The following is a 16,144-nucleotide window of genomic DNA, read 5'->3' on the forward strand; positions in this document are numbered from 1 at the left end:
GGCTGGGTATGTGGGGGGGAGCCGGAGTCAGGGCTAGGGTGTGTGGGGGTCAGGGCAGAGGGCTGGGGGGTGTGTGTGCAGGAGCTCCCGTTTGGTGCTCAGGGTGGGAATAAGAGGGGTGCAGGAGTCAGGGCAGGGGGCTTGGAGTGTGTGAGGAGGGTGCAGGACACAGGCAGGGGGTGCCAGGTATGGGGGGGGTGCCAGAGTCAGGGCTGGGGTTGTGGGGGGGTGCAGGGATCAGGGCGCAGGGCTAGGGTGTGGGGGGGGGGTGCAGGGGTGAGGGCAGAGGGCTGTGGAGTATGGGGGGTTCAGGGTCAGGGCAGAGGGCTGTGGAGTATGGACTGGGGTTGTGGGGGTGCTCACGGCAGGGGGCTGGAGGGGATATGCCGATTCCACCCCCTTCCCCAACGTCCCCGGAGCAGAGAAAGCGAGCGCGCTGCGGCTCCACTTTTCCCTCTCCCCTCCGTAGCAAGGGCCGGCAGCTGATCAGCCGCAGGGACGGAGAGGAGGAGGGGCAGGAACCCAGAACACTGGGGGAAGAGGCGGGGAGGGGGAAGCTTGCCTGCCCTGCAAGGAGAGAGCAGTGGGCGGGGGCGGAAAAGAGTGGGCCGGGCAGGATTTTTAATTGCACACTGCTGTCCCCAGCAGACAGCAGATTGCCGTTAAAAACTGGCACGCGTGCCATAGGTTGCTGACCCCCAGTCTAATCTCACAAAGACAAAACTTTTACCTTTTTTTACCTTGTGGTTCTGACTTCCCAATATCCTGACCCAGCCAATTCTTGACTCCTGTCTCATGACTGCAGACTCTGGCTCTAACCAGTAGGTCTTGCTGCCCACAAACTGGCTGTGGCAGTGTGCCTAAGTTGATGAGACTTAGGCGTTCCCTATAAGGGTATATCTACACCTCAATTCAAATCCCACAGCTGGCCCACACCAGCTGACTCTGGCTTGTGGGACTCAGGCTAAGGGGCTATTTAATTGCCATATAGATGTTCAGACTTCGGCTGGAGCCTGGGCTCTAAGACCCTTTGAGGTGGGAGGGTCCCAGAGCTCAGGCTACAGTCTCAGGCCCAACATCAACACCACATAAACAGCCCCATAAACAGCAAAAACCATAAACAGCCCTGTAACGATGCATGACTCACCCCTGGGGTGCCTCCTGATGGCTGTCTGCAAATTAGCTAGTTTTCCAGCTCCGGAGCACCCTCTGCAGGCCAATGTCGTTGCCGCTGCCAACCCCCTAATCCCACCTTGCCTCAGTGCCTACTGCCAGCCATCATTTAGCCCCCGCTCACTGGGGCCGACTGCAGCATGTAATGGCCACTCATCTTTGGCAAGGGCCGGGGGGTAGGACCTGCTGCCTCTGCCTAGCCCCGGGCTGCCCCAGAACCTGGTTTAGGCTCCACACAAGGCCCTGCAGCCTGGGGGGTTGTCAGGCTTGAGCTCCCCAGCCCCTCTTGCCTTTCCCCCAGGTCCCTGCTCAGCTCCCAGGCAGTCAGGTCCCTCCCTCTCAAAAGCTAGAGAGAGTGTCTTAAGCTTCGCTCACTGGCCTTTTATAGGGCCAGCTGCAACCTAACTGGGGCATGGCCCCAGCTGTGGCTGCCTTTCCAATCAGCCTTTGCTTCTCATTCTCCAGGGGAAGCCCTTTCCCAGGCTGGTTTTAACCCTTTCTGGTCTGCAGCAGGTGACTACCCCACTACAAGCCCCTTAACCAGAGTCAGGTTTCAGAGTAACAGCCGTGTTAGTCTGTATTCGCAAAAAGAAAAGGAGTACTTGTGGCACCTTAGAGACTAACCAATTTATTTGAGCATACGAAAGCTCATGCTCAAATAAATTGGTTAGTCTCTAAGGTGCCACAAGTACTCCTTTTCTTTTTAACCAGAGTCAGTTGCCATGGGCCAGCTGCAGACGTATAACTGCAGTGTAGACATATCCATAGAGAACTGAGCTCTAAGCCTACTTCTGTTAGAAAGGATCTTGTGCAACCACTCAGTTATGCCTTCTGTAAAAAGAGATGAAGCTGATACTTGCCTTCCTCCTAGAGGAAGAGCATGAAGCCCTGCTCAATAATAAGGGCTATAATAGTTCTGTGCACTTTAACACCAGTCAGCAGAAGAGGTTAATCTAAAACTCATGGGGTGAAATCTTGGTCCTATTACCAAAACTCCCACTGACTACATTCATAATTTGACTCCCAGAGAGTGCACTTTCTCCTGGGCCATTCTGATAAGAAGATGAGCAGAGACCACAGCAGCCAACCAGCCACCATTTTGTCTCTGTCTAAAGGTTCTGTTTGGCTGCTTCAGAACAATGCAGAAGGCTCAGTGGACCATGATGGTATGTTCCATGCAACTGAAACATTCACAGAATTAAGGCATAAGCCTTTGTATGTTCTACTGTACACTTGCAAATAGTGATTTTCATAGTTTGTAACAAACAAATTTGGACATAGACTTTCCTGAGAACAAATTTAGGCAAATCCAAAACAAAACAAAAGCCAAATAGTGAATACTTCCCATTTACCTTTGCTTAAATAAAAATATGTAAATATTTGTGAAGCAAATGAAAATGAAAGACTGCCAACTCAAAACATGAAAATCTCTGAATCAGACTTTTCCAGCACATTTTGCAACAAGGAACAAATCTTCACATAACATGAGAGGGATGGGAAGTTTCTGAATTCTCCTGGGTTTATGGACAATTAATATTTGAGAATATTAAAGCAAGCCTCTCTCCTGTGCAAGTGGCCTACAGGGATCAATGTGTATGACAATTTAATAACTTAGTAAATGTTGTTACATTTATTTTAAAAATTGTACCAAAGGAAGAAAACAATAAATGACGCTTAAGTTAGATCATCACAGAATATCAGGGTTGGAAGGGACCTCAGGAGGTCATCTAGTCCAATCCCCTGCTCAAAGCAGGACCAATCCCCAACTAAATCATCCCAGCCAAGGCTTTGTCAAGCCTGACCTTAAAAACCTCAAAGGAAGGAGATTCCATCACCTCCCTAGGTAACGCATTCCAGTGCTTCACCACCTTCCTAGTGAAAAAGTTTTTCCGAATATCCAACCTAAACCTCCCCCACTGCAACTTGAGATCATTACTCCTCGTTCTGTCATCTGCTACCACTGAGAACAGTCTAGATCCATCCTCTTAGAACCCCCTTTCAGGTAGTTGAAAGCAGTTATCAAATCCCCCCCTCATTCTTCTCTTCTGCAGACTAAACAATCCCAGGTCCCTCAGCCGCTCCTCATAAGTCATGTGTTCCAGTCCCCTAATCATTTTTGTTGCCCTCCACTGGACGCTTTCCAATTTTTCCACATCCTTCTTGCAGCGTGGGGCCCAAAACCGGACACAGTACTCCAGATGAGACCTCACCAATGTTAAATAGAGGGGAACGATCACGTCCCTCGATCTGCTGGAAATGTCCCTACTTATACATTCCAAAATGCCATTGGCCTTCTTGACAACAAGGGCACACTGTTGACTCATATCCAGCTTCTCGTCCACTGTAACCCTTAGGTCCTTTTCTGCAGAACTGCTGCCGAGCCATTCGGTCCCTAGTCTGTAGTGGTGCATGGGATTCTTCTGTCCTAAGTGCAGGACTCCGCACTTGTCCTTGTTAAACCTCATCAGATTTCTTTTGGCCCAATCCTCTAATTTGTCTAGGTCCCTCTGTATCCTATCCCTACCCTCCAGTGTATCTACCTCTCCTCCCAGTTTAGTGTCATCTGCAAACTTGCTGAGGGTGCAATCCACGTCATCCTCTATCATTAATGAAAATATTGAACAAAACCGGCCCCAGGGAACTCTACTTGATACCGACTGCCAACTAGACATGGAGCCATTGATCACTACACATTGAGCCCGACGATCTAGCCCGCTTTCGATCCACCTTACAGTCCATTCATTCAGTCCATACTTCTTTAACAGGGTATGCCAAGTTAGATGGCACTTTCCATTTGCAGAGCGTTTACAAAAATTAACTAGTCCTCCCAGAACCTCTGTAATGAAGGAGTTTGGGCTTTTTAAATTTTTATCAACATTTCACAATGGGATAAACTTGAGGAATATACAAGACCAAAGACAGACTCAGAATAAAGTCACTAAAACATATTTTCCATGCACCTCGCAACAAGATATCAAGGTACAAATTATTACTGTACATTATTTGCTAATGATGCCAAATTGACTGTCATAATATGGAACTCAGTGTTTCTACAGATTAGTTTCTTAAGTCATACGATTGTATCAAATTTTGATTTTTTTTTTAAATATTTCCTTTACCGTGACTTATTAATTTTATCCTTGAACATTAGCGGGCACTATGAGATTGCAATAGCAACCACAGTGCATTCTGCATAGCGGTATTTGCTGCCATATTGATTTTGAATCTGACATTCATGGCAAGACGCATGCTTTGCCAGTTGTCATATCCATTTCTTGACACTGAAGGATAAATGTACCTTGCTCAAGCCTAATAATTAGTAGTAAATATTCTTTGGGAAATGTATGATACTAACTTTGCAGAAAAACACATAAGAGAATTAAAGAGTCCAGAAGTTATGTTCCTGACATTAGAAGGAAGGCAAGAGCAAAGCGCCGTTGTTATTTTTCATTTGTAAATATGTCAGATGGATGGCAAGCACTTCTTTCACAAAGCAAAGGATACATTATCCTACTTCATAACATGGGAGATGCCATATTCTCCTTCATATTGAAGGATCAGAACAACAGATCAGTGAGAAGCCAGTTAGAAGTATTTGATCTCTTTGGTTCAGACGGCAGAATATTGTGCATTTTTTTGTGGAAATATATATAACTGTTAGAACCACACAATTTTCCAAATATTTTAGATCCTCTAACGTGTATGCCAATCTATTCAAATTGACTATATTTTCCTCAACTGATGGCAGTCTTTTTTTTTAAAAAATAAACAAATTGTAAAACAAAGAAACACGTCTGTACATCCAAGAATATTTACTCTGCAATGACTGAAATGAAGCTGTTTGATAACTAATTAACGGGAAGGTTTCATTGTTCAATTTATCTAATTATAATTCCTAGTACGTATCCCATGGAAATATATATTATCAATTAATTTAGTTCTTGTAGTGTTTAGAAAATTGACCTTCACATTTTGATAAATTTATCCTCAATACAAAGGAAGCAATTGCTTAGAAACTGAAGACTCATCAGTTCCTGCCAAGTTTTCAAAACTTGGGGGATGGGGGAGGGGTAGAATCCAAACAGCCTCTATAAACAACATCAGTTAGTAGGGAAATGTAGTTTTCAGACATTAATTAGAACTGTCACTATGCTTAATAGGTCCTGAATGATCTCATAATGCAACACTATGCTTAATAGGTCCTGAATGATCTCATAATGCAATGGTGTCCACCTGACATACTGAATTATCTTTTTAAGATGAAAACCCACTGCTGAACCAAAGGCAAATTAGGAGATATGGGTATTTCAGAAACCATTTGAAACCTCTTGCACATGAACCCCAGGGTCCTTACCAAACATCCCAAATCAAAATTCCAATTATGCTCAGAACAAAGGAATACTCTGTAGCTAGTTACCAGTTTTATCATTAAAAGACAATCTGAATATGAAGAGTTTATTTTTTTTCATAACTGTTCATATACTGCACAATGCTTAACAGAGCTGGATATTTCTCACTTCTGTATATACTATGTATACAGCATACAATAATTTCTCCAACAAAATATTGTAAATTTCTTTAAATAACCACATAAAATTACGCAAAATGATTGAACAATTAAAAATTGAGTAAAATTACTTAAAAGACTGAAAATCTGATCATAATGGTAGTAGTTATGTTGTTTAGTTTTAAAGAATTACAGATGTTGGATGCAGGCTGGAGCAGCAAAGATAATTCCAAAGCCTCTCTATCAATCATTCTGCTAATTTATTCTGAAAATTCCTGTGAGGTTTCTTCTTTTCTTATTTTGCAAGCCTCTTTTATTCAAAGTCTAATTTAGGGGTCTCAAACTCAATTTACTTTAGGGCCAGTGCCAGTCCTCAAATCCTCCCAGCGGGCCAATAATGTCACTGACGATGGTGTTCAGAAAAGAAAAAGTTTATATTGTATTTTTTATTTGGAATTTCTTAGAAATACTAAAACTGTCATACAACTTTATATAATTATTCACCTGCCAGAGAGTTTTTAGTGTTTGCCAGACACCTGACAACGCTTCAGTTCTGTCACTTTGTTGATGTTTGGCCTCAGTGACTGTACAGTTAAAGCTTCAGGATTGCTGCAAGGTGTGCATCAGATAGTTGTGTTCAATATTTTGACTTGTTTATATTCATTGTGGAAAAAAGTTTCTCACAAATGTAAGTACTGGCAAACAAGGACATGATTTTTCTGAAGGTTTTGCAAAGATTTGGGAAAGATGGTGGTAGCTGTCTGAAGAACTCGGTGACATCCTTGGTTTCTCTGAATTTAATCTTTAAAGATCTGTTGCACTGCATATCAATGAGTTCCATTTGTAAATCACATTGTGCTGTTTTCACATCAACAGAAAATGGATTAGCAAACATAGCGAAGCTTTCTTTGTGCTTTCTGACATCTGCAAACTGCTGATCAAATTCTTGTAAAAGCAGGTCAAGCTTAGTAGTGTATTCAGAACCACTGAACTGTATTTCAGAGCCAAGCTCTTCCACAAGTGACTTGCATACTGGGAAATGAGTGAGATTCCCCTGAGAAATCTGATTTTTCCACAATTTTAGTTTAGTTGTCAATGCTCTCACATCATCATACACTGCTGTCCCCAGCTGGCCTGGACCTTGCAGCTTCAGGTTTAGCATATTCATCTCTTGTTACGTCAACAAGGAAAGCAAGATCTGTCATCCATTTGTGATCTTCAAATTGTGGTACATGCATTTTAATTTCTTCCATGAATCTTTTCACCTCTGTTTTCAATTCAAAGAATCTCTTTAAAGTAGAACACTGCTTAGCCAGCGCACCTCAGTGAAGCACAGCAAATCACTGCATTTAGATTCAATTTCTTCCAAGAAAGCACAAAACTGTCTGTGCTACAAGCAACTTGAGCAAATGTAATTCACACTTTTCGCAACAACTGACATGACATTGTCAAACTTCAAAGATTTACTGCATAATGCTTGTTGGTGAAGGATGCAGTGTAATGCTATTTGTTGCTCATCATTTTGCTCGGCCATCTTTCTTTGTACTAGTGCCACCAATCTGTCTTTTTCACCAATGATTGCTGGGGCCTCGTCGGGGTCAAGCCTGCTAACAAGTGCCATGGCAGACCATATTGTTCCAGTGCTTCTGTGAGGCAGTGAAAAATTTCACTGGCCATTGTTCTACCACACATTGTTGACAAGCTGAGCAATTCTTCAGTTACTGCAACGTTTTCATCAACGCCTCTCACAAATATGGCAAGCTGCACACTGTCAACAAAACCGGTACTCTCATTAATTGAGATTGAATATGCGTGGAAAGCTTTGCTTTTCTCGAGGAGCTGCCCATCAATATCTTTAGAGAGCTCAAGAATACGCTCTGCTACTTGTATTTGGAGATAGGAGAGATGTTTTTAGCAATATCAGCCTATTGGGACATACAATCTCAGCGACTTTAATAAAGAACTGTTTAATAAATTCACCATCAGTAAATGGCTTCCCACACTTAGCAATCATTTCACTCATGACCTAACTTGCCAAAACTGCTGACTCTCTTTTCTCGCCTTCTGAAAAAGCTGCTGCTGCTTCGCCAATTCTTTTTTCAATTGTAAGACCATCTTCTCTCTCTCTTCTCCCCGATATTTATCATATTGCTGTGCATGTTTTGTTGTGTAATGTCGTTTGATACTGTAGTCTTTTAAAACAGCAACTTTGTCTTTGCAGATCAGGCATGAGGCAGTCTGTACTCAATGACAAAATGATCAACAGTCCACTTATCTTGGAATTGGCCGTGTTCGTCGTCAATTTTCCTTTTTTTAGGTTGAGACATCTCTCTGTAAGGCTGTTTACAAGCAGAGTGTGAGTGTGAGAGAGAGAGAGACAGACAGACAGACACGGGGGGGGGGGGGGGGGGGGGGGGCAGTATTATTATTCCTGGGACAGCAGGGGAACTGAGGCCTTGCCCAAGGTCACACAAGACATCACTGGCAAAGGCAACGCCAAGAATAGAAACCTGGTCTCTCAGTGATCACCAAGCACCATCCTACCATGAGGCAGCTCATGCTCCACTTTCCACACCACATGCTCTGCTGACAGAAGGACCTTGCTGGGCTGAGCCTTCTTGGGCACAAAAGCGGCTGAGGAGGCGGCACAATCATGGTCTGCCCACTGGTCAGATGCAGGGGCTGAGAAGCATGGCTACTATCCTAATGAGATGGGGCAGTGGGTGGTTCTAACCCTCCCTGTGTGTTTGGGATTATGCTCCCATCAGGTTCAGTGCCCTCTGGTGCTCCTGGTAAGATGGCCCTCTCCTACACAACCTACCAACATTACATGGGACACTGGGTAAAAAAGTAAATAAAGGGCCCCATTTCATTACACAGACCTGCAGCGCCAACAGCTAGAAAGAACCTAATGCCTTTCTTCTTATCTTCACCTTATCTTATCCCATTGGCCACAGAGTTAGCGCTCGGGGAGGGGGAACGGAGGCAGCGTGCCCCCTTGCGCTGTCACTGGAGCCTCACAAGTCACGCCACCTCCCAGCCCTTTTCCCACCCTTTTCCCTCGCTCCCTTGGCCTCATGCCGCCACAGCTGACTCTGCCCCGCAACTAATGATGCTGCCTCCATGGTCGACTCCGCCCAGCAGCTAGTGATGGTATCTCTGTCCCTCTCCCCCAGTCAATGGGAGCTGCAGGGGGCGGAGCCTGCAGCAGACAGAGCCAGCAGCATGGCTGCACGGGTCTCTCCTCTACGGCTGCACCAGCAACACCAAGGATAGGGAACCGCTTGCAGGGAGCTGAGCTGCCCGAGGTGAATGGCCCCCAGGGCACAGACCTCAAAAGTTTTATGAATGACACATTGCCGAGTGCAACCCCTAGGAGGGTCCTAGGAGCAGCAGGATGGAGCAATATTGCCGGGAGGGGCATGTGAATCTCTCCTGCCCACTCCTGTCCCACCTCGGCTAGCAGCCATGAGGGCCGCATGAAAGAACTTTTTTAAAAAGTGTCTCCACACAGACTTTGCTGACAGCTTGTGCCACACACTCTCAAAGAAACTGCAGAACCACCTGATCAACATCCTATATAGCAAACAGGGAAAGATTAAGAATGAGCTCTCAAAACTGGATACTCTCATAACAAAACAACCTTCCACACAAACTTCCTCCTGGCTGGACTTTACAAAAACTAGACAAGCCATTTACAACACACACTTTGATTCTCTACAAAAGAAAAAGGACACAAAACTATCTAAACTACTACATGCCACAAGGGGCCAAAACAGTGGTTCCCTTAACCCACCCAGCAATATTGTTAATCTACCCAACTATACTCTTAGTCCAGCAGAAGAATCTGTCCTATCTCAGGGCCTCTCCTTCTGCCCCTCCACCCCCATGAACATGATACAGTTCTGTGGTGCCCTAGAATCCTATTTTCGACGTCTCCAACTCAAGGAATATTTCCAACACACCTCTGAACAACATACTAACCCACAGAGACCTTCCTACCAAGACTACAAAAAGAAGGATTCTGGGTGGACTCCTCCTGAAGGTTGAAACAACAGACTGGACTTCGACACAGAGTGCTTCCGCCAAAGTACACAGGCTGAAATTGTGGAAAAGCAGCATCATTTGCCCCATAACCTCAGCCATGCAGAACACAATGCCATCCACAGCCTCAGAAACAATTCTGACATCATAATCAAAAAGGCTGACAAAGGAGGTGCTGTCGTCATCATGAATAGGTCGGAATATGAACAAGAGGCTGCTAGGCAGCTCTCCAACACCAAATTCTACAAGCCATTACCCTCTGATCCCACTGAGGGTTACCAAAAGAAACTACACCTCTGCTCAAGAAACTCCCTGAAAAAGCACAAGAACAAATCCGCACAGACACACACCACTAGCGGTATTCTACCTGGAAATCCTGGTCGCCCCATCATCTCAAACATTGGCACCCTGACAGCAGGATTGTCTGGCTATGTAGACTCCCTCCTCAGGCCCTACGCTACCAGCACTCCCAGCTATCTTCGAGACACCACTGACTTCCTGAGGAAACTACAATCCATCGATGATCTTCCTGAAAACACCATCCTCGCCACTATGGATGTAGAAGCCCTCTACACCAACATTCCACACAAAGATGGACTACAAGCCGTCAGAAACAGTATCCCCGATAATGTCACGGCAAACCTGGTGGTTGACCTTTGTGACTTTGTCCTCACCCATAACTATTTCACATTTGGGGACGATGTATACCTTCAAATCAGCAGCACTGCTATGGGTACCCGCATTGCCCACAGTATGCCAACATTTTTATGGCTGACTTAGAACAACGCTTCCTCAGCTATCATCCCCTAATGCCCCTACTCTACTTGCACTACATTGATGACATCTTCATCATCTGGACCCACGCAAAAGAAGCTCTTGAGGAATTCCACCATGATTTCAACAATTTCCATCCCACCATCAACCTCAGCCTGGACCAGTCCACACAACAGATCCACTTCCTGGACACATAAACACCACCCTATACCGGAAACCTACTGACCGCTATTCCTACCCACATGCCTCCAGCTGTCATCCAGACCACATGACACGATCCACTGTCTACAGCCAAGCTCTACAATACAACCGCATTTGCTCCAACCCCTCAGACAGAGACAAACACCTACAAGATCTCTATCAAGCATTCTTACAACTACAATGTCCACCTGCTGAAGTGAAGAAACAGAATGACACAGCCAGAAGAGTATCCACAAGTCACCTACTACAGGACAGGCCCAACAAAGAAACTAACAGAACGCCACTAGCCGTCACCTTCAGCCCCCAACTAAAACCTCTCCAACGCATCATCAAGGATCTACAACCTATCCTGAAGGACGACCCATCACTCTCACAGATCTTGGAAGACAGGCCAGTCCTTGCTTACAGACAGCCCCCCAACCTGAAGCAAATACTCACCAGCAACCACACACCACACAACAAAAACACTAACCCAGGAATCTATCCTTGCAACAAAGCCCATTGCCAACTGTGTCCACATATCTATTCAGGGGACACCATCATAGGGCCTAATCACATCAGCCACACTATCAGAGGCTCGTTCACCTGCACATCTACCAATGTGATATATGCCATCATGTGCCAGCAATGCCATGTACATTGGCCAAACTGGACAGTCTCTATGTAAAAGAATAAATGGACACAAATCAGACGTCAAGAATTATAACATTCAAAAACCAGCCGGAGAACTCAATCTCTTTGGTCACTTGATTACAGACCTCAAAGTGGCAATTCTTCAACAAAAAAACTTCAAAAACAGACTCCAACGAGAGACTGCTAAATTGGAATTAATTTGAAAACTGGACACCATTAACTTCTGGTGGAGACTGGGAGTGGATGGGTCATTACACAGAGTAAAATTATTTCCCCATATTTATTCCCCCCCCCCCCCCACTATTCCTCACATGTTCTTGTCAACTGCTAGAAATGGCGCACCTTGATTATCACTACAAAATGTTATTCCCCCCCGCTCTCCTGCTGGTAATAGCTCACCTTACCTGATCACTCTCATTACAGTGTGTATGGTAACACCCATTGTTTCATGTTCTCTGTGTATATAAAATCTCCCCACTGTATTTTCTACTGCATGCATCCGATGAAGTGAGCTGTAGCTCACGAAAGCTTATGCTCAAATAAATTTGTAAGTCTCTAAGATGCCGCAAGTACTCCTTTTCTTTTTGCGAATACAGACTAACAAGGCTGCTACTCTGATTACCAATATATATTACCGATAGGGATATTACCAGCCATCTTACCAGGATGGTGATAGTGACTGTGAAATCCTCAAACAAATTAGAGAGACTATTAAAATAAAATCAATAATAAGGGGGGATTTCAACTATCCCCATATTGACTGGGTACATGTCACTTCAGGACATGATGCAGAGATAAAGTTTCTTGACACCAGCTAGTCCTGGAACCCACAAGAGGAGAGACAATTCATGATTTAGTCCTAAGTGGAGCACAGGATCTGGTCCAAGAGGTGAATATAACTGGACTGCTTGGTAACAGTGACCATCATATAATTAAATTTAACATCTGCGTGGTGGGGAAAATACCACAGCAGCCCAACTCTGTAGCACTTAATTTCAGAAAGGGGAACTACACAAAAAAGAGGTTAGTTAAACAGAAATTAAAAGGTACAGCACAAAAGGTGAAATCCCTGCAAGCTGCATGAAAACTTTTTAAAAGACTCCATAATAGAGGCTCAACTTAAATGTATATCCCAAGTTAAAAAACACAGTAAGAGAACCAAAAAAGTGGCACCATGGCTAAACAACAAAGTAAAAGAAGCAGTGAGAAGCAAAAAGGCATCCTTTAAGAAGTGGAAGTTAAATCCTATTGAGGAAAATAGAAAGGGGCATAAACTCAGGCAAATGAAGTGTAAAAATATAACTAGGAAGGCCAAAAAAGGATTTGAAGAACAGTTAGCCAAAGACTCAAAAAGTAATAGCAAAAAAAATTTTAAGCACATCAGAAGCAGGAAGCCTGTTAAACAACCAGTGGGGCCACTGGATGATCGAGATGCTACAGGAGCACTCAAGGGTGATAAGGCCATTGCAGAGAAACTAAATGAATTCTTTGCATCCGTCTTCACAGCTGAGGATGTGAGAGAGATTCCCAAAACAGAGCCGTTCTTTTTAAGTGACAAATCTGACGAACTGTCCCAGATTGAGGTGTCAGAAGAGGAGACTTTGGAAGAAACTTATAAACTAAACAGTAATAAATCACCAGGACCAGATGGTATTCACTCAAGAGTTCTGAAGGAACTCAAATGTAAAACTGCATAACTACTAACTGTAGTCTGTAACCTATCATTTAAATCAGCTTTTGTACCAAATGACTGAAGGATAGCTAATTTGACATCAATTTTTAAAAATGGCTCCAAAGGTTATCCCAGCAATTGCAGGCCAGTAAGCCTGACTTTAGTACCAGGGAAACTGGTTGAAACTATAGTAAAAGCCCCTTGTTAAAACATCCCACGATAAAGGCCATTTTTCCAATTAAAATAATGCTATATCTGTATTGTTCCTCCAATAGTGGGTATTGTTACTCCCGCCTCCTCTATCAGTGGCAACTCCTTTGTCAGACGCCTCTGCTCTAATCAATGTGTCTCAATGAACCATAGCAAACAGGGAGCAGGAGGATACCTCAACATGACAACATCTGGTCTCTTGCTCACTCTTTCTTCCTTTCCCCTCCAACTCTGGCTTTAAACACTTTCTTTCTCTCAAAAAAAAAAAAAATCGAGAGAGAGAGAGAGAAGTCAAACACCAAAAAGGAATCTTAACAGGGTAAGTGGCAGAGAAACTCAAAGGATGGGAGGGGTCCTGCTGTGACATAACAGCTACTAGAGACTTGATCCTGTCAGCAAGGAGGGGGAGTCAGATTAGTGGCGGGGTTGTTTTTAAATATATAGAACAATTCTGAAGGTCTTCCAGTGTTTTGTACCCTTTAGGATGTATTCTTAAAAATCCCACTTACAGGACTTCCTATGAATTGGCTGTATACTCCAGCAGGCTGAAGCAACACAACATAACTTGCTGGCAGGCAGCAAAGCAGGAGTGGGCCAGCACAAAAACGACCTCTCAAACAAGAGCAGTGTCTCTAAGATCACAGGCAGCAGCCCACATGCCATTCTGACCCCTACTGTTTGATACACTGTAGCACCTGTGTTTCTGCCAGCGATTAGGATGAGCTGAGTCTCACCCACTGCAGTCTTATACTTTGCAAGACTCGCCTCTTCCTGAAGGGGTCGCCAGACCAGACAGGCCGCGCTCTCCAAATGTTCGCGCCAGACTAAACTTTCTAATACGCTGTAGAGGAGAAAGGGACAGTTTTGCTCTGGTTGGGCTGGGTCCTTAAGAAAATGTTCCCGTGGCGTGCACATGGGAAATCCCATAAAACCATTTGTCAAGACGATTTATTTTCGGGTCACCTTCTAAGCAGGGTTCTCGGGTCGTGACCCTTCCCCGCTGCCGGTGACGTGTAAGCGTGACGCTGGAGTTGTTATTTCAAGGCGCCTGCTAGTGCCCAGCGGGTCGGTGGGGGCCGTTTGGCTGCAGCCGCTCCCGGGTTTCCGCTGGGGGACAACGGCGACCGCCGCCGCCGCGGCGAGCGCTCGAACGGAGCGAGCACCGCGCCTGGCCAGGGAGCAGCTTTCCCCGGGTTATTACTACAGCCGCAGCGCCACCCACCCACCCCCCGGCCTCCTCCTCTTCTCTTGGGTCCCCCGAATGCACCCACCCGGGAACTCCGCTCCCTCCCCGCCTATCTAAAGGCCCCCTCCCCCACACACAGCGTGCGCGCCGCTAGCGGCCCAGACTGTTCTGATCCCTCCCGGCTGCCGTCGCTTTCCTCCCCCTCATCGCCGCGCGGCGCCACTTACCGCAAGTTTTCAGCGCTCCCAGTTTGAACGAGCTACTGACGCGAGGTGCGGGAACGCGCTCGTTACGTGCGCGTAACACGTGTCCTCCAGAGGGGGCTGGGGCCGCGGGGTTGGTGAACCGCCTAGTCTCGGTCACGTGACCAGCAGTGCGGCGCAGGCTCAGCCCCCCGGCGCTGTGGGGCCGGTGGTTGTGTCGCGCGGTAGCTGGAGATGCGCGAGCACGGGGCGAGGTGGAGCAGCCCCTCAGCACAGGGTGGGGCTCGAGGGCAGCCCCCACCTTCAGCCTGGACAACGGGCCTCAGCTAACTCCGCATCCTGGGGCCTGCCAGCCCCACAGCTCCCCGCAACAGGAAACCTGCTGCAGCCAGCTGGCTCCTGGCCAGGGCCGCCAGCCAAATCATGGCAGCGTAAACAGAGGCTTGTTGATCCTGCCACACGCTTTGGCTCATGCTGCAGCAAACAGGACAGGCCCTAGCACGGCAGCATGCACCTGTGGGGAAAATATTTGTCTACAGCGGCTTTCTCTGACCTTGTCATTCAATTCCCATAATAGAGTGTTCACGGCCAATGGTGTCCTCTGGTGCCTGTCCCCACACCTGACCGTGCCCTAGCGTGGCCAGCTTGTCAAACAGTTCAGGCTTACTATGAAGCAGAATTCAGGGTGGGCGTGTGTGGCAGGGGACCCAGCACGCACAGCCAGAGCTCTCTCTGTTTGCATGTTACTGAGCTATTAGTGACGGAGCGAATCACCACTGGCACTGCTCCTTTTCACATTTCAAAAGTATTAGCCTTTGTGCAGGTGGCTGACACCAAGCTAGAAGTCTTGGCCTCTTACCAGTAGTAGTATAGGACACCTTTGTTACAAGTTGTCACCAATTTTTGAAATATAATAAATAGTGCTTGTCTTCAGTAAATCTCCAAGCGCTTGGCAAAGGAATTAAGTATCATCCACATTTTACTGTTGTGGAAAGGAAGGCACAGATAAGGGAAGTGGGTTGCTGGGAATAAAACCCAGGCAGCAGGGGTGTGTGCAAAGGGGTACAAGCAGGGGCATAGCCCCCCCCCCCATTAGTGGGGGCACAGAACTCTGCTGGAATGGGAGATGACAGCTCCTCCAGCCCTGGGGACATCGGGGAGCGGGAGGAGAGCCGGCTCATCTGGCTGGGAGGGGAATGGGAACAGAAATTTTCCCTCCAAAAGCAGCCAGATTTTTATTCCTGTGCACACCCCTGCCAGGTAGTGGCAGTACTTGGAATAAAACCCAGGTTTCCAGAGTCCTCATCTAGGGTTCCAAGGGCAGGGGTGGGCAAACTACGGCCCAGGGGCCGCATCCGGCCCTCCAGATGTTTTAATCCAGCCCTCAAGCGCCTGCTGGGGAGTGGAGTCCAGGACTTGCCCCGCTCTGGCACTCCAGCCAGGGAGCAGGGTCAGGGGCTTGCCCCACTCCGCATGGCTCCCAGAAGCAACAGCATGTCCCCCCTCTGGCTCCTACATGCAGGGCTGTCCCTAGCTATTCT

The 16,144-nt window shown here is 46.3% G+C and overlaps 1 protein-coding gene across 7 annotated transcripts in view; it reads right to left on the bottom strand.

Moving 5' to 3' along the window:
* The window catches only part of IMMP2L (inner mitochondrial membrane peptidase subunit 2), a 796,496-nt gene extending 781,574 nt beyond the window's left edge, over positions 1–14,922 (bottom strand). For 2 of the 7 annotated variants that reach the window (XM_027833117.3, XM_043549527.1), the window contains exon 1: positions 14,628–14,856. The gene's annotated coding sequence lies outside the window, so the exon portion shown is untranslated. Of the gene's footprint in view, positions 1–13,723; positions 13,801–14,627 lie in introns of those variants that run through there. The other 5 variants (XR_005223705.2, XM_043549521.1, XM_027833115.3 and 2 more) reach the window with 5 other exon arrangements.
* Positions 14,923–16,144: the final 1,222 nt, after the last annotated feature.

Source organism: Chelonia mydas, chromosome 1, assembly GCF_015237465.2.
Source record: "Chelonia mydas isolate rCheMyd1 chromosome 1, rCheMyd1.pri.v2, whole genome shotgun sequence".
In the NCBI taxonomy this organism is placed as follows: domain Eukaryota; kingdom Metazoa; phylum Chordata; order Testudines; family Cheloniidae; genus Chelonia; species Chelonia mydas.